Raw genomic sequence first — 17,489 nt, forward strand, 5'->3', positions numbered from 1 at the left:
AATAAGCAAGAAATCTGGCGTCTCAGGAATTTTTTTACATAAACGTTTTTAACATTTCAGCCACAATAACTTTTTTGCTTTCACTTGTTGGGGTTGTATTTGCTAAAGATGTTTTAATGCTGTTATACACCGTATACTAAAACATCTTCCTAGCCGAAAGTAAAATGAAGAAATAGACATGGGTGGTGCCTTAATACAGAGAGGAGACGACCGTTTCTTCTCTGTGGCAAAAGAGAGGATGTGAAACTGCGGCGAATGAGCGCATGCCTGGGAAACAAGATTAGATAGGCTGCTCCGATAGGACGGGCTGCGACAGGCTCAAAACAAGTCAGAGTGGAAGTCTGTGGAATAAACCATTATATCAGCACTCTAATATGGGATAGTTGGTTTCTTGCTACAACAGCGTCTGTATAGCCTATGAACCCACGGATCAAAAGACGTTTTCTTGTTTTTTTGTTGATTGCTTTATAAAGGGGGTCCAGTCATTGAAGCCGGTCTTTCGGGCTTCTATTGGCCAACCGTATCACGTGGTCCACTACCTGTGGTACGCATCATGCCTGTTTATGAAACAATAACGAATTGGCAGTCAGCGCCCGTCCCGTGTTGTGTATTTTCATCGTGTCCCCGTTTCTTCGTACAAAATTAATCCCTTTAGCAACCGCTTATGTTAATGCGGACCAACCGGGTTCGTGCTCATTACTGAGGCCCGGGCTCAGCTCATAGGTCTGAACGTAGCTAAACGGCCGAGTACACAGAGCCCTCGCAGGCAACTTTTTGCGGCCTCTTCATCATAGCTCACAGACCTCCAAGCAACCACATACGGTTTCTGTCGTCCTATTAAGGTTGACTATTTTCATTTGCAATCGGAGTGGAGAAAACGGGGGGGGGGGGGGGGGCGCAGTCACAAGGCAAGAAGGCCGCCGCATTTCTTTACGCTATCTACGCAACTAATATTTAGACGCTGGTCTAAAGATTTCTACGAGCAAAAATTAAAATTTCCTAGTGATTAACTGGCTCCGTGATGTTTCTGGAAGTCGTATACTGACTGTGGGGTAGTAGGCATTAATGAGAACAGAGAAAATTTTGGCGTCGTACCTTTCATAGAAGTCTCTGTAGGTGTCGAAGTACCTGCGATATAACGTACCTGAAGTGACCCTCATTCTCTGCTCTTGCGTTTGAAATAAGCTATTACATACGCTGTATTTAGTGTTCACTGTTCTTATTCCTCTTAAATGTGCGATAACAGGTTTCGAAGCATAAGTGAAGAAAGAAGAAATTTCTGAGTCTCACCTTCCAGCGTAGTCTCTGTAGGTGTCGAATTACCTGAAATAAATCGGTACCTCAGGTGAAGCTGATTCGGTGCACTCGCCTGGGCAAATGCACATCGGAATTGGGAAAACAGAAGGACAAGCGGATCGGAAAACTTCCGGTCAACCTCTTACCTTTCATCAAAACAAGTTTTTCTATTTAGTACTTATAAGACATGTCATCGTCATTTAAGTGACGTTTCCAACAATTTGGTATAGAACCTACAAAAGATACATTTCATCACTAGTGTGCCCTCGCGGCAGTAACTTAACCCTTCGGCTGCACGTTCATATCATCTGTTGGAGAATAAAAACTTGTATGTTAAGGATCGTAGTAGTTAGTACACCGCGCAAGACTTAGTGAAGTTAAAGTACAACGTTACTCTAACTTTCCTGGTACACTTGAAAAGATTAAATGCTCGTCAGAAGAATATCGATGAAATTCACATTTCTTTCATGCTCATTGCTATTCGTACTTAATTCCGCTTCTATGCTGAAAATTATAGGTTGAAGTCGTCGCATTATTTGAGGAAGGCCACCGGGCACTTGCTTGAATGACGGTTCGAGACAGGACGTAGTCCACAAAAGAAAAAAGCAGGCCAACAAAGATGGATCCGCAGAGCGCAGAAGGTAGCACTAATAAATCAAATCAAATCTTTATTCAGCATTCTTTCGCGTAATACGAAAGGAATTCTGGGACATGAGCAAAAAAGCTGCTACAAACGAACTGCTTTACGAGGCCCTTGCCCCTGTTTGATTGGCAGCGCGAAGGTTTTATACTCACGGTAAATACATATTACATGGCAAATACATGGCATGGTACATGATAAATACATGGCAGACTGCAAGAATTCACTTTTAGAATTCACCGTATTCGGAAGTCCCTGCAGGCTTTTACGAGGTTTCGCAGCCAACCGCACAGCCAGTCTCCCTCTGGGGTGTTTGCAAATACACACACCAAACAAGCGGTTAACCTTCTTGATTACGAGATGCAGCTGCAGGCGTCGACGATTGTGCGAACTCGCTGGGGATTTCTTTTCCTGGTCACTTCACAGCATGTACGCTTTCACCGCCACTATGTCGCACCATGCAAATTTTGACCAATATGGAACTCTCTAGGCATCTTAATTGCTCACGAAAACTAAAATTCCTTCCCACTGTCTCCATTGAAGTGTGCCTACCACCGGCCTCACCATGGACGTGCAACAATCCGCGTTTCCTACTATACCACCCGGTACCGACAGTCAGAAGCGAAAGAATTCTTTCTTTAAGGAGCTGTATCTTTGTGGTATTTCTCAATCCTATTGCCTCTGACTGTATAAGAGAACGACGCAATTGCACTGCACTCACACGGCACCCCACCTGTGCGTGATACCAAGCCTACCTTGAAGCCAAGCCTCCGGGTCACTGTCATGCTTCAGCGGCGCCGAGAACGCTGCAAAGGAAGGAGCTGCTGGTTTATGGGCAACCTCTGTGGCGTTAGGTTCCAGAGGGCTGGGAAGATGAAGCAGATGGGACACTCAAGCACCGTATGTGCAAAGCTATGCTTTAAAAGCCCTCTACATCTATGCGTCTCTGCCACCAACGCAATTAGTCGGCAATAGCTTACGCAAGGCACGCGATAGTTGCCACAGTGCTGTTGAATTGAAGCCGTTGCTATGATATATTGGGAGCACTCGCGCAGCACGCCTGGTTACAAGACAGCAGATTCCACAATGGAGCCACATTTGTTTTCAGTGCTTGGAACGTACGGCAAACTATTGTTGTCGCTCACGTAAACCATTTTTCTCATAACTGCTACGTGCAAACAGGAGCGTTCTCACTCATAAAACTCATTTTCCTCAACAATATTTCACGACATTTGTAAGGAAAACGGTATCGATATAACTATAGGTTTCCGTTCCGCTAAAAAGTAGACTCCTTAAAAACCAGACAACCACGTTGAGACAATCGGCATACACAGGGGTATGGATTTTCTTGAGGCGTAGTTGACGCCAAAGGTAATCGTGGAGGCTAATTGCCTTGGAATCCACACCCGGAAAGTTTGGTTTGTAAGAGACGAAATAAGTTTCGATTCAGTTCTGCAGGGTGACGGAGCCTTGGGAAGCTACGGCGAAGAGTTTAATTTCGTCATTTTTTTGTACTTAGGAACACAAAAACGGCACAATTCATGACCCACAGCCCTGGTGGCCCGTCCTCTCTTTGGCCAAGTGCCATGAGGAAATAGTGTAAGTATACGTACTGGTGCTGCCCCAAATATAGAGGAAGAAGAATAATCCCAGCATCGAGACGCAGCATATGGCAACTATAAGGTTTGCGGTGGCCGATTCCGACCTGCGGAACAAAAAGAGAAAAACTCGCAGTCTTGTTGCGCGGTACTTTTCTTTAAGAATGAAGTACTGGCTTAGTTGTTGAAACTTTTGAAGTAACTTGAGCAATGTGTTATGACAATTAATGAGAGGCGGGTTTTCTTAACGAAGATATATAAAGACATAACGGTCGAATCAATGATAACATAATGTATCGGGAGACAAAACCCCTGTAGCGCAGTAGCTGAAAACGAACAGATTGACTGAAATGTATAGCATAAGCGCTTCTGCGTTACAGGTTGGAAATGCTTGTCCTCTGCACGTCTCTTACTCTGTCTTGTGTTGTTCATTCCGCTAGCGTGTTTTATGAGTCCCGCATCAACATGTCTATCAATGACGCTACTGAATCGGGAAACACTAATTCCAGCGGTCTCATCACCGTAGGCACGTATGATCTTGTGCAGTTGTGTAGCAAATCGAGATACGAGCGATGCTCCTCGGGTGTTACCCGACCTTACCCGAGTTACTAACCAAGCTTACCGTAACTCGTGTCAAGTCAGATCAGGTTAGAGCAACATGGGTCCGACAATTACTACCGGTGGCTGCGATAGAAACAGCTACCAGAAAGTGCAGTGGCGCATCGCCTCCTCAGTCACTACCAGCACTGAGCTGGTAATGGCATGAGGATTCGCCGTCATCTATGAATACTGAGTACAGAATGACCAATTCGGCACATGTGGACTTTAAATCCCCAAAAGATATCGCGTCATACCCTTAAGTCGGACATCAAGTGTCACCCACAATTGACGAATAGATACCTGCTTTCGCACGTCTATTCGGTTTAAATACGTTAAACCCTAATTTTGAATCTCCGCCTACCTATCCAAACAGTTGCTTGAGAGGTGCATTATAGTTTAATGCTAATTCCCCTTCTCCGAAATGGAAGAATGTGACAAACTTCTTCCCTACCGTGACCCACCGCGGTCGACGATGACCCGAACCTTAAAACTTGAAGGGGCATAATATGAGGGCGCGGACTGAGTGTGATGCAACCATTAGTTCTTATTCAGGTCTATACGGCTCCTATCATGCACCGCGTTGAGTAGCCATTCTCCACAACGGCTGATATGTGGCGCTGTTCGGCCGAATAAGCTGAAACAGTAAAAATTGGAGTGCGATAGAAATCATTCTCAAGTTCTGGCAAAGAATACTTACATGTGTGCAGTAGGTGCTATCATAAAGAAATGAATTCGAAAGTGAGCTTATTTTCTCATGCAAAGCTGGCCATTATGCAAGCGAGTCTCTGTTTAACAAACAAGAGGTATCTTTAAACAATGTGCTATCTACCTTACTCTGATTAGAGGATACGCAGTATTTGAGGATGGCCGCAAACCTAAACGCTTTTGAATGCAACGATTTTAAGCTTGCTGAAACATACGTTGGCCAAAGGGCTTTCCTGAATAAAAATAAACTATTAGCCGCCCCTGCCATAAAAACAAACGATAATTGTGGGCCGGGTTGCATTATCCGGCTGCATTTGTTCACGCAAATAACATGCGTGGGTGCCATTCTCGTTCACTTTAATTTCTAGAAGGAGGAATGACAAAGTAGCAGGACTCAATATTCACCTTTGTCCGTAGGGTCGTATTCACCTTTTTCTTCCTCTGAAAAGTATATTAGCAAAGAAACTTACCAAAATAATTATTTCACGCACACTGAGCAAGAACTCTGTGTTAAACTGAACGAAAGAAACTTACCAAAAGAACCATTTCACGCACACTGAGCAAGGACTCTGTGTTAAATTGAACGAAGGGGTTCAATGCGACGCCCTCACTCGGAGCCGCACTCGGCTACGATTACTGAAGATGAACATGTCTATTTTCTTTATTAAACGAGAAAACTCAAGTAATTTTGTTTGAATCTAAGGCGATTTAACGTACTGACGTTTCGCGTTATCGCGCGGCACTCACAGTAACTAAATAAAACTGCTATTTCAACCAACACGAGGTTCCTATTTCATCTCTGTTGCGCTGGCGGCAGCAATTACAAGCATCGTTCGAGCCAAGAATGTGTTACTTGTCTCTAACTTTGCAGCAGTGACCAAGGCTTCGAGCAAAAACACACAGCCGAAATGAGTTAAGTGGTGAAAGATGGTATCATGAACATGGTCGTTCGGTCTGCTTTGCGTTAGAAAGTCAAGAGCCACAGTGGTGACTTCGCCGGGCAGTTATCGTAGAAGCAATGTTCATACGTTGCTAGGGCACTGCTGAACTTGTCCAATTGATGTACAGCAGGGTATGGACAAGCTGTCGCCCCTCCTGCGCCTCACTGTGCGAAGCATGACGCGATTGTCGCGGCTAAGAAATTAAACTACGTGGCCCAATGCATCATGACCGCACATCCTGATGAGCGACTCCGACAGCTGGTGGCCGCGCACACCGATAAGCAGATCACTACGCCCGGCATTAAGTACCACGCAGGAAGTGCTTCTGAGCGCTTTGTAGCAGTAAAGCTGACCTCGAAGACAGCTGTGTCTAGCGTGTTCGAGAAGGATTTCGCGAGACGCCTGAAAGAACATCAGTGCGATGCACGAAAGGAAAAAGTGACAACGAACGCAATCGCGGAGCATGCGCAAGAGACTGGACATGAAATTAACTGGGATGAAGCAGATATATTGACAACGAAAAAGAATGTATTAGCCCGCCGAAATCTCGAATCACTATCATCCAGACTACGCCCAACACAATAAATAAGAATGATGGCACATTGCACCCTATCTACGCGAAATGTCTAAGAACGATACTAACCGCTACAAAAGCCCGGGACGTCCATCTGGTTGCTCATTTTGAACAAGGGGGCTGTAGCGATCCCGAAACGTCATTATTTGTGTTTGACCTTGGTCAGTGACCAGTGAATCTCATCGAGAAGGATTCCAGTCACGATTAGCAACGTTCGCAAAAGCGTACGCAGCTTATCCTTCAAACACCATTGTTGAGGCTTAAACCAATGATAGTCGTGTGGCACCGTTATTCTGGATACCAGGACCGCCATTTCAATGTATCGCAAAAGCTACCGCCGAGTTTGTAAAAAGCCGACAGCGGCTGCAAACAGTTCGCGCTCGAAGCCTCCGTTTTCCTCTGTGCTGTCTGCTCATCCTCACGGCTATTACAGTAATCCCTACCAAACTATTACATTCCAAATGTCTGCTTCAGGCTCTAAGGGTTGTCGGGGAGCTGGAAGGCTGAACACGGCGGCTGTGAAGATAGTGCCGAAACGTACCAGTCAACGCTAAAGGCACACTTCTCAAATGCATTTGGTTGGGGACCAGGTAGCGTTCAGCTAACTCTCAGGATACTACACGTGCGCGCCTTCCAAGCTGCCCTTCTTTATTATGGAAGCATATCTGCGTGGTAGCTGGAAGCTAAAGGATCAAAAGAAAATCGACTCTCAGTTATCAACGTGCTATAGCGCGCCAACGAATCTGCATTGCCTGAAACGCTACTGTTCCCAAATAGGTCCGCAGTGGTGGACCCTCACAAACATCGTGGTAACAACGCTTCCTCGGGAGCTTTTCCCTTATAGAAGAGCGCCAAATAAGTGCCCCACCTTTGTTGTTCCATATTTTCAATGGCACGCCCAGTTTCCAATTCTATTAGAAATTTGGAGCTAGTATCGGCTTCAGTGGCAAAAGAACTGCAGCGTACAGCAGTCACGCCATAAGCTTTCGAATGCTGCATGTTTTATGCTAAGTTATGCTAAGTTAAGGGTGCTAAGTTTTATAATGTCACTCAGCAGAGAGATAATACAGTCCGGTAGATTCATAAGAGCATGCCACGCCTCCAAAAATATCGGTGTCGACGCTTGAGCTCTATGCTCAATTTCACCACGGCAAATAAACAAATATGCGCGTGGTGCTCTTGTCAAAGCAAGAAATCAGACACTCTTCGGACGCTGCCAAGAGTGCTACTTCACCACTGCATTCATTCTAACTTCTTAGGCTGTTTTGAAATGAGTGTCATGTTTCTTTATAAAGCACAGAAAGACATCCGTGTACGCGTGGCTCCAAAATTCCATCGAGAATTCTTTCCAATTCTCAGCCGGGCCCAAGCCATTACTCGGCTTAAGAAGCGCGTACTCATGCATCAAATGCAATCCAGAGCAGCTCGAACCATGTTCTGGCATTGCTGTTTTCTCACAGGTGGTGCTAACTATGAAGGCGTGCTGTGTTCTCTTGTCAGGTTCAGGACAAATTTATGGAGCGCAAGTACTAAACTTGTAGACTTGAAACACCCTGGACGCCAGCTTTTTAACATAAAAAGGACTGTTTCTGGACGCTAGAAAACAGACAAGCTGTTCAGCCCCTATGGAACATCCAAATAGCTAGATGTACAGGTGCGTGATATGAAAATCAACAGTTCTGTATAGCCGAAAGAACTGATACTACTCACCCATGGTTCTGTGCTACGTGTCGTCCCCAGAGGACCCCGATGCCTGTTGCTGTCTGGCCTTTCGACTGCGAGCGGTGCGCTTCTACTTCCTCGGCTTCTATAGCTAGGCTGCAGCGTCCTTGTTGTTCTCGTTGACCTGTGTAGTCATGACAAATGCCTACGCGGGGGGGGGAAGGCTGACCAGCATTTGGTGGTGAGTAGCAAGGAAAATCACATAGGCGATTAAGAGTAAAAGAGAGACGTTAGGCGCAAACGTAAAGTAGTGAAATGATAAAATGCCAGAAAAGAATAATTAAAGAAAAAAGACAACAAACTTGAAGAACAAAGAGAACAAAAAATACAGAATTCTGAGACGCCTGGAAGAGTTCTAAATGCAACTAATAAAGGAAACTTACTCTGGCAATTAAGTAGTGAAGATATCCATAAACCCTACATAACACGAACCCCTTGCCGCTCTCACCGAACGAAAGAATTGCAATTGACACAGGGAGCCCTAAGCTCGAGAGAGGGACCTCCACATAAGTTTTTCTCTGAATTGCGTACCACCGGCAGGAGAGCATAATTTGTGCTAATTATTAAACTTCCCCGCACGAGTCACAACGCATTATCGCTGTGAAATCGCATGTCAACAAATACATTTTTTTTGGGGGGGGGTGGGGGGGGTGGAAGGATTAGAACCACAAAATCATCATTGACATCTAGCACAGCCTTGATTTACATGACCGGACATTTGAATACTACTTTAAACGCTGGAAGTCTGAAATTTTGAGCAAGGAATCACGGAATCTGGCTAAGATCAGTTGGAGCCGCTGAATACAGCTAATCTCCCAAAGGATGAAATGAGAGAGGGGATATATAACAGAGGCCCTACGAGGCGACCTTGACATGAGATCACCCACAATAAGTAGACATCAGAAGGGGGATGTGCGCCGACAAAACGGGCTTCTTTCACAGTGCGTTGAGAAAAAAGCCTAACCGAACGACTGAGAACACCTGTCGCAGAAGTTCCGAAAGAGACTAAAACAGAGAGACAATCAGCAAGGATAATAACCTGTGGTGCATACCTGGGAATTCCTTGAAAGTGAAATTGGCGTCCAGGCAGTGCAGACGCTGTTACTGAAAAGACATAACCCAACTGTCATTCCACAAAAGCTGCGTTTCACTGACGCAGTCTCTCCACAATGTTACTTTCGCGGGTCTTCGTAAGGATAAACAGGAATCTTAAAATTTTAAATGCTTTTCACTCTCGTTTTACCTCTGTACCGTATAATATTATAAATAAACATGTTCTGTTTTCGAGAAAAGATATGTCTAAAACAAAACGCATGATTTTACTCTTCCTTATCTTTTGTGCACTTCGTACTCTCGAGTTAATTGAAAACATTGATTACATTGGGAATTTGGTACAAGTGGGTGATGTTAATGAAGTGTCTGAAAAAATTACTTAAGCTTGTACAGTCTTGAAGCGTTCTTGAAGCTTTGTGTATAAATAGAAATAAGGTACTCACCAAACATTCGCGAAAATTCGGTTAAAGTTATGGACAATTCATGATCGTTAAGTTGAAAAGTAGCCCATGCCCTGAGTGTACAGGCCTGCCAGCTTGTCTGTCGGTTAGCGATTAAACATCGCCTTTAACAGGAACAAGCGTGCTGGACCCAGTACAGGAATTAATTGAAGGGAGAATGGAGATGAATTTGCCCTGAAGTGGATGTAGTTAGACTGCTGATGAAAAAAAACCCACTTGCTGAACTGTAACGAACCAAAATTAGCACCGAAATGCGACTGAGGCGCGCTAGCACGTTTGCCCTGATTTGCTTTGTGTATCTTTCTTTAGCTTTTCATAAGCTTTAAAATTCAAACTCGAGTTGCACCCAAGTGTTCTCCCAGTCGTTCCTCGACTTTCTTCTTGCGATAAGCTCCTGAGCTGCTCGTTGCGATTCGAGTCGCTGTTCCCCCTGTTCGACCATCTCTGAAGCCACTAGTACACGCCTCTCGACTGCACGCTGTGCCGACGACTTGATCATTTCCCTCTTCTTTCTCACTCTTCATGAGTTTCCGCATCCAGTTTAGCAATGCTATACTCTCCTCGCCGTTCTTCTTCGACTTGCCGCCTCGTTACATCCACTCAATCGCTTGTTGTTGTTGTTGTTGTTGTTGTTGTTGTTGTTGTTGTTGTTGTTGTTGTTGTTGTTGTTGTTGTTGTTGTTGTTGTTGTTGTTGTTGTTGTTGTTGTTGTTGTTGTTGTTGTTGTTGTTGTTGTTGTTGTTGTTGTTGTTGTTGTTGTTGTTGTTGTTGTTGTTGTTGTTGTTAGTCTATCAAAAGATGGCACATACCTACATTGGGGATCGGCCAAGAATCAATGGTTGATTCATGCTTGCGCTTTCTTCTTTTTCGTTGCTGTTCAGCCCGGCGTGCACCTCGCTTCGGAATCTTACGACGGACCGGCTTCATCCATGATTTTCGATTTTCTGCACTGCACGTTACACCGGCGACTTCATCCTTCGCCTCTTTTTTCAGGCATCAGCACGAGCAAGCAACCGCGTTTCTCGATCTCCTCCTCAACCTTTCCCCGCTCACCTCCAGCTGGCGTGGTGGCCTCTTCACGTTTTCTGCAGCTGACGTGACGCTCCTCCGAGGTCATCCGAGCTTACTGTTATTGGCTGCAGCTGCCGTGATGCTCCTTCGAACTTAACCGAGTTACTCCGAGCTCTACCTGGACGTAAGGGCCTTTCCGCCTTAGCGCTAGCGCACTAAGAATTGACAGACGATTACGGTAGTTGGTAATGCTAAATTCGAGCGCAGCTCTTCCTACGCCACCTTCCACAGCTGCCAGGTGGCGTGTTACGCTGTCAACCACCCTCCGGCATCTTCCCGTGGCAGGCACCTTCCAAGTTGTCCACACAAGAAACTTTGCCCGGAGGACTCCTACCACCTTAAACGCACCCAAACACTTGCTTTCCCCACTCTTCACCACCTACACCGCATTTACCCAACATTATACGCAGATACATGTCCTTGGTGTGGCGAAATTTCCACATTCACGCACATTACATGGTCATATGCTCCGCTAAACCGAACCACTTATGGCCGCACAACGCGGCGCTGGAGCAGTGAGAGGTGACGCTGGCCAGCGGCACTGCAAGACCGGGAGGCGCTAGCCGCCATCGTCAAAGCGTCGGCGGAAGCCACTGGAGTCCTGGACTGAGGACCGCACCCATAATCCGCTTCGGTCTTCTTTTTACACTAAATGTTTATTCTCTCTCTCTCTGCTCTCTCCATGGCAGATGGCGTGTTATGGTTGTCAGGTGACAACCTGTCACGGTTTCCAGGTGGCGTGTTACGCCCACTACGCCCACGCCGACGACCATGACGCGGAATACAGGAACGGGCTCCTAAGAGCTGCGCTCAAAAAAAGGCGCTCTTTCCGGAGCTGGCCAAGTGCGCCAAAAGGAGCCCACTGGCATCATGCCACGCAAAATGTTTTTGCATTTTTTTTCAACATTAAGGATGACATCACGCCGAAAAGGAAAAGAGAATTAACGATGAGCAAGAACACACAACTTCAAGTTTGTTTTTCTTTTGTGTGTGTGTATGTGGGGGGGGGGGGGTGTTGCGACCATCCTTAGAGCCTATTTTAATTGGTCATATCTGAAGCAGCATGACACTTCGGCGCCGATTCCGAACTAACTCGAAATTCATCCCATTTGGAATGCTGCCACGGCATCATAACCCGTTTTAATGCGAGAAGTTCGTCTCTTCAAGGAAACACTCAATGCGCTCTTGTGTCTGCCCTGTTCTGTACGCCTGTAGAACTTTAGCTCCCTTCTTCGTTTCAAGCTGTGGGCAAAGCCATGCAAGCGTTAAAAATGTGGAATGTATACGGTTTCTTGATATGTTTTCGGCACCTGATTTATGTAGCTACAATTAGGGTGTATGAGCCAGTGTGTACAGTTACCCGGCTTTGGCTTGTCCCAATGCTAAAGGTAACTCAACTCGCGTTGTCAAGCGAAAGAAGTTAGTCATTCTTTCTGGTAGTGGAGGATTAAAATGCCATTTTTTCAACGCGAAATTCTTGAGCTTTAGCTGTTTCGAATTCGCTGTTTGCACCCTGGCTTTATGTGCACCAATTTTTGATCTCCGGCTTTTTTTTCTTCGTACAGTAATCGCGGCCGATTATTCGTATAAATTCAAAACTATTGGTAAAGTAGAAAAATATTAACCATAAAAGAAGAAGTGCCTGTTTTTGGTTTGCCAGTTGGAGCATTTGTGCATATGCCTTCTTCCGGTGCTTTTATCTGCGATAAAGAAGAAGTGGTCACATTCTCTTCCAGCTTTCCGACGTTCACCGACTCTTGCAATGTGTAAGCTTTTGTTCCACTCCTCTATTTGCGCACGAAATAGCAGAGTGTTATCTTTTCATGCGATTAAAATCACTCTGAAGTTCCGCCTTATACAGAAAGTCGCCAGTATGTTTACAGCCATGCTTAAAGTCTTGTGCCCATTACGTCTTCTCTCTTCTTTCCTGGAAACCGAAGCTGAAGAGAGCGCTGTGTCGTCGCTTGATCGATCAAGCAGCGGTAAGTGCGACTAAAATGCTGTAAGGACAAATTACCACGCCTGCAAGGCACTGGTACATTCAATATTTTAATCGGTTAATGTCAAACCCACACACGCGGCACTTGCCTAAACAGCGTAATGATTAGGCAGGACACCTCCTTAACGTTGCTCATAACTTGGCCATCTGCACACATTTGCTACTATTTCTTATGAAGCCACTCAATATCATCTGCGTGAAAACCCATGACCAATAGAAAAGAATCCCCCTTCCAATATTTAACTCTGGATGAAAAAACTGTGTTGTACATTGCACCCTGAGGCTCAAATTTAATGCCAAATTTACCATTTAGGGAGCTTCTGTGCAGCGATACGAAAAGAGGTGGGAGGCGACCTTTTATTGCTGCTCATGCGTTCAGAGCTATAAAAAGGATTCCAAAATGCAGCATGTAGATGCATTCACAAACATTCGCACACCTTTAGTACCCTATAAGCCGCAGTGAAACCCTAGATTTGCTCTTCGTTACGTTGGTACACGTTCCTCACGCGTCCGCCATTTTGTCCTTAACATCATTTTGTCGTAATTATTTCCACACCTTTTAATGTGCCATGGAGGAAGAAGAAAGCCACAGACGATAGCTCTAGTTCTTACCACATACCTTTTATTTCAGGCTAAGAAGCCAGGTAACTGTATAGTGCATAAGCATTACATCAGCACGTAACGGGGCCCTCAAAACCTAACAGCCGTATCCAGCAGCAAAATTAACACGCGTACTAACAAATTAACATGCGTACTAGCTGGTTCTGAAATACAAGCAGAAAGTAGATAGCGCATCGACAAGTCACGGATGATTTCGCTAAATCCACACCGAGCAAAGCCAGGGTTATGTTTTGTTGATGGTGTTAGCACCGCGCGGCATGTTTTACAGCTGTAGCTGCCACGGGGACATTGCGTGACATGCTTCAACGGTTAGGTCCCGTACAGTTCACCGAGAGCACGCCTCTAAGTCTATGTCCGCTCTCTGCTGGACACAGGGCAGCTGAGACTGAACTCCAGCAAAAATAGTTTTCTGATAGAGAGAGTTTCCCCACGTGTTTACTACGTTAGTGACACGAAAGGCAAAAACGAAGTGCCAAAAACGGAGTGGTCTGTCTGCGCATTGTCACAAGCAATTTTCAACTGCACTGACATCGCTTGTCTCCACACTGTGCAGAAACGAGCCTAGCGTACTCACCGCAAGGCAAGTACGCCCGAAACTGCGCTGATTTTTTGGCAGTATGCCATGAAATTGTTCACCAGGCATCGTTAAGGATAAGTGTCTTAAAAGGCTCTGTGCACCTACAATCATCGTTTACAGAGACTTTGATTCTTCGGCAACCCAGTTGCGCCAGAAACCACAAGTACAGTAACTAACCCTAACTGATTCTACATAGGCTTTTTTATTCATGTTGCGTTATTAATAAGAATACAAGTAGAAATATTTCCATGAAGTACCTGCTGTGTGAAAGAACTATCTACCCCTGACGAACAGTATCAGCTTTTTCAGCGAATCATCCAAATTTATCGAAACAGATTCAAAGCTTAGTATTTATAGCACGAGCAAAAGTATGTCCACAAGATGCGAATCACCATTGAAAGCCGTGGATATCCTGGAAGGAGCAAGAGCTGAGAACTTCACTTAATGTTTTGAATTTTTTTTTCCATTTACTGTAAATGTCGTCATTAGCACGTTTCTCTTGTACAAAAGAAGCGTTTTTATCTATACACATAAATTATTCAGGAAATAGATGCCTTCTCTTGCATATCGTGCTCGTCATAGCCACCATCATAGCAAGAATCATTATGATAATCAGTGCATTTTTATTGTTACTGATTAGCTACCGCCACGCCACATGCTGTGGCCTGTACATTCAAACCTTTCCATAATTTTCTAACACTCGTCGTTACCTCATAAAGAACTGAAGCTCATACACCCGCACTAACTCGTAAATTGTTTGTACGAACACCCCAATATTTTAAACTTTCTTGGCTACCTGCTTAGAGTAAATTACTCCCCTAACCAGAAAAGCATTTGGCCACTCTAATGTAGCGCTTGACCATCCCGTCCTATACGCATGCACCAATTACCTTTAGTCCTCAACGGCTTTCAAGGAATTGAACAAGGCAGCATTCAAACCTGTGACACATTGTAGGGTTCTATGAACCTCTCCATCCGAACAGGCCGCAGTTGGAAACTTGACCTGGCAGCATTTAACGCTAAAACCTCATCTAGGAATGCCAGTCTAGCGATGCTCCTCGAGGACCTAGCGGGTATTCAATCGGATGGCATACGACTCAATGCGGTTAAGTGGTCAGATGAAGCATATACAGCGCTAAAGGGCGGACAAGTACTGTGCTATCGTAATTAAGCGTACAGACTGGAATTAGGTACGGGATTCCTAATGAATAATGATGTAGTTGTGCACGTAGAGGAATTCTGTAGTGTTAGCGAGAGGGTGGTAGCTACCGCAATTAAGCTTTGCGATGGGCAAAAATTGAAGGTGCTACAGGCCAGTGCGCCTGCATCCAGCCTTGACGACCAGATAGGTGAATGACTCTGCGAATACACGAAATTGGCAGTTACCAAAGTAAAAAACAGTATACTGTAGTGATGGGCGTCTCCGAAGACAAGGTAGGCAAGAAACATTCTGGAGACCAGGCAGTTGGTGACCAGGGCATAGGTTCTAGGATAACAGTGTGGCAGGGTCAGAGTTGTTAGTACATTCTGCAGAATGAAGCAATTTTCAGATCATGAATATCGTCCGCAAAAGAGAGAACAGGAAATGGACGTAGAAGAGCCCTATGAGGAGACAAAAAGTGAGAGCCTTGATACGCTTTGCTGTCACCAATGCTTAATTGTTGCGAGTGCTCCCAGAAACATTGTGCGGTAGCGGTTTCGGGCTCTCAGGAGATGCCCTCGACTCAGCGTGGCAAGGTCAGCAAGAAACCAGCAGCCGAGTAACTAACGGGGCCAAAGTAGAAGACTGGGCGAGTTGGTATGTACTCATACTGAAAAACAGCGCACACACTACAGGGACGAAGAAGAGAAACGACAACACAAGCGCTTGTGTTGTCGTCTCTTTTCTTCGTCCCTGTATTGTGTGCGCTGTTTTTCAGTATGTGAACAAATGGGAGTGGCCGTTTCGAGCCCAGCTTTCGCCGGTCTCATGCCAGAGAATGGGCCGGAGTCAAAGGTTCACAAAGACAAACTTTATAAACTTAAGTAATCATAAAGCGGAATTTCTATAATCACTAATTTCTTATCACCGGCTGGATAAACGATGGTCGCAAAGGGTTACGGACTGGATTCCAAGAAAAGGCAAGCTTTGCATGGGGCGGCAGAAAGTTAGGTGGACGGAGCAAATTACGAAGTTTGCGGGAATAAGGGGGTTACCACTGGCATGACCGAGTTAACTGGAAAGATATCGAGAGGTCTTTTCCCTGCAGTAGGTCTAATCAGGCCGATGATGATTATTATGTTTATATTGATACTTTGCAACCATGAAAAATGTATTCGTTATCAAGGCGCATGCAATATCAAAGTCGCCTCTTCTGCGTTGGTATTTTTGTCTGCGCCGACATGTCTTCAATTTTTACGAATGCTTTTGCTGAATGTGCACGCAAACACTCATGGACATTGAGAACATAATTGCAGGGAAGTTTTCACGCACTTCATGCTTCGTCTTGTACTCACAAAAATGGCCTAATTTCACAGTGATTCACGCTACAGAGGTCTGTCAATGACGCGCATTTTTTTCCCAGCAACATTAAGGAGGGCAGTTCTGTATATGTGCCACCAAAGTGTTGGCGACCGTCTTCGGACAAGAAGCATGCATTGTATCTTTCAGACTCATCATCATTCAATCTTATTCCGGTTTGCTGACCTCAATGCGATTTGCCAATTTAATTCCCCTCTTCGTTCGAATTGGCTGAACGAAAACCGACGAGATTTTCTAGCTTTTCTATGCAACGCTCCTGGCCTGGTCTAACGTCCATGAGAGGTTTTTTTTTCAGAATGGACAAACTGTGAGGACATATGGCTGCTTTACATGTCTTTGTTTAGGGTGCAAGTTAAAAAAATGTGAACTTTTTTTTCAGTTTTCTCCCGATTTACCTGCAGTCTGAATGACATCTTTTAACAAGAAGTGCTAATTATTAGGTGAATGGTTTTAGTGCACAGAGGTCAACCTGATTCCACGATAAGTTGCTTGAAAGCTTTTGACAGCATTGCGCTATAAGATATATTTTTTTTCATATTTAGACTAGAATCAGTTGTTCGCGGAATAATCATGCGCTTTCTCTTATAGCGCCTGATACTGAAGGGTAAGTCTTCCGCCGCCTTCCAAAAATTGTTTTTCAACACTGCTTTCACACTGCGTGGCAATGTCTTAACTACAGTCTCCTTGTCACCTCTACGCTACTTGATCCTCAGCTAACAGCATATTTTTTCTACCTTTAGCTATATATATTTACCGTGTTGAAAAATGCGCAGAAGGACCGGAACCACATTGCGCAACAAGCACAGAAATGCATTCCCAAGGACTGCTCATTATTGTCACTTTACTTCATTCAGGCTACTGGTTCTTGGTCTACCACCTCCTCCTCTCATGCAAGCGAATTCGCTTGCATGAAATTGAATTCAGTTTCAAATATTTCGTCCAATTCTTAATTGGGCCAATAACAGGAAATATATAATGAACTTATCGATGGTAGTTGGGATGCAGTAGAATACCACAGTCAAATAGAATGCATTTCAGTTATACCAAGCTGTTTCCTGAGAGGGAGTGTGGTCGTTTCCTGGAATGGCAGTTCTTCCCAGAATTCCGAGTG

At 44.9% G+C, this 17,489-nt stretch overlaps 1 long non-coding RNA gene across 1 annotated transcript; it reads right to left on the bottom strand.

The window, feature by feature from the left end:
• Nucleotides 1-1,095: 1,095 nt before the first annotated feature.
• LOC144107102 (uncharacterized) lies at nt 1,096-3,634 on the bottom strand. Its single transcript, XR_013309218.1, has 4 exons — nt 3,550-3,634; nt 2,692-2,742; nt 1,291-1,323; nt 1,096-1,128 (listed from the first exon to the last, which is right to left on the bottom strand). It is a non-coding gene; the product is annotated as an uncharacterized LOC144107102 (long non-coding RNA).
• Nucleotides 3,635-17,489: the final 13,855 nt, after the last annotated feature.

The sequence above is a fragment of the Amblyomma americanum genome, chromosome 10 (genome assembly GCF_052857255.1).
Source record: "Amblyomma americanum isolate KBUSLIRL-KWMA chromosome 10, ASM5285725v1, whole genome shotgun sequence".
Lineage (NCBI taxonomy): Eukaryota > Metazoa > Arthropoda > Arachnida > Ixodida > Ixodidae > Amblyomma > Amblyomma americanum.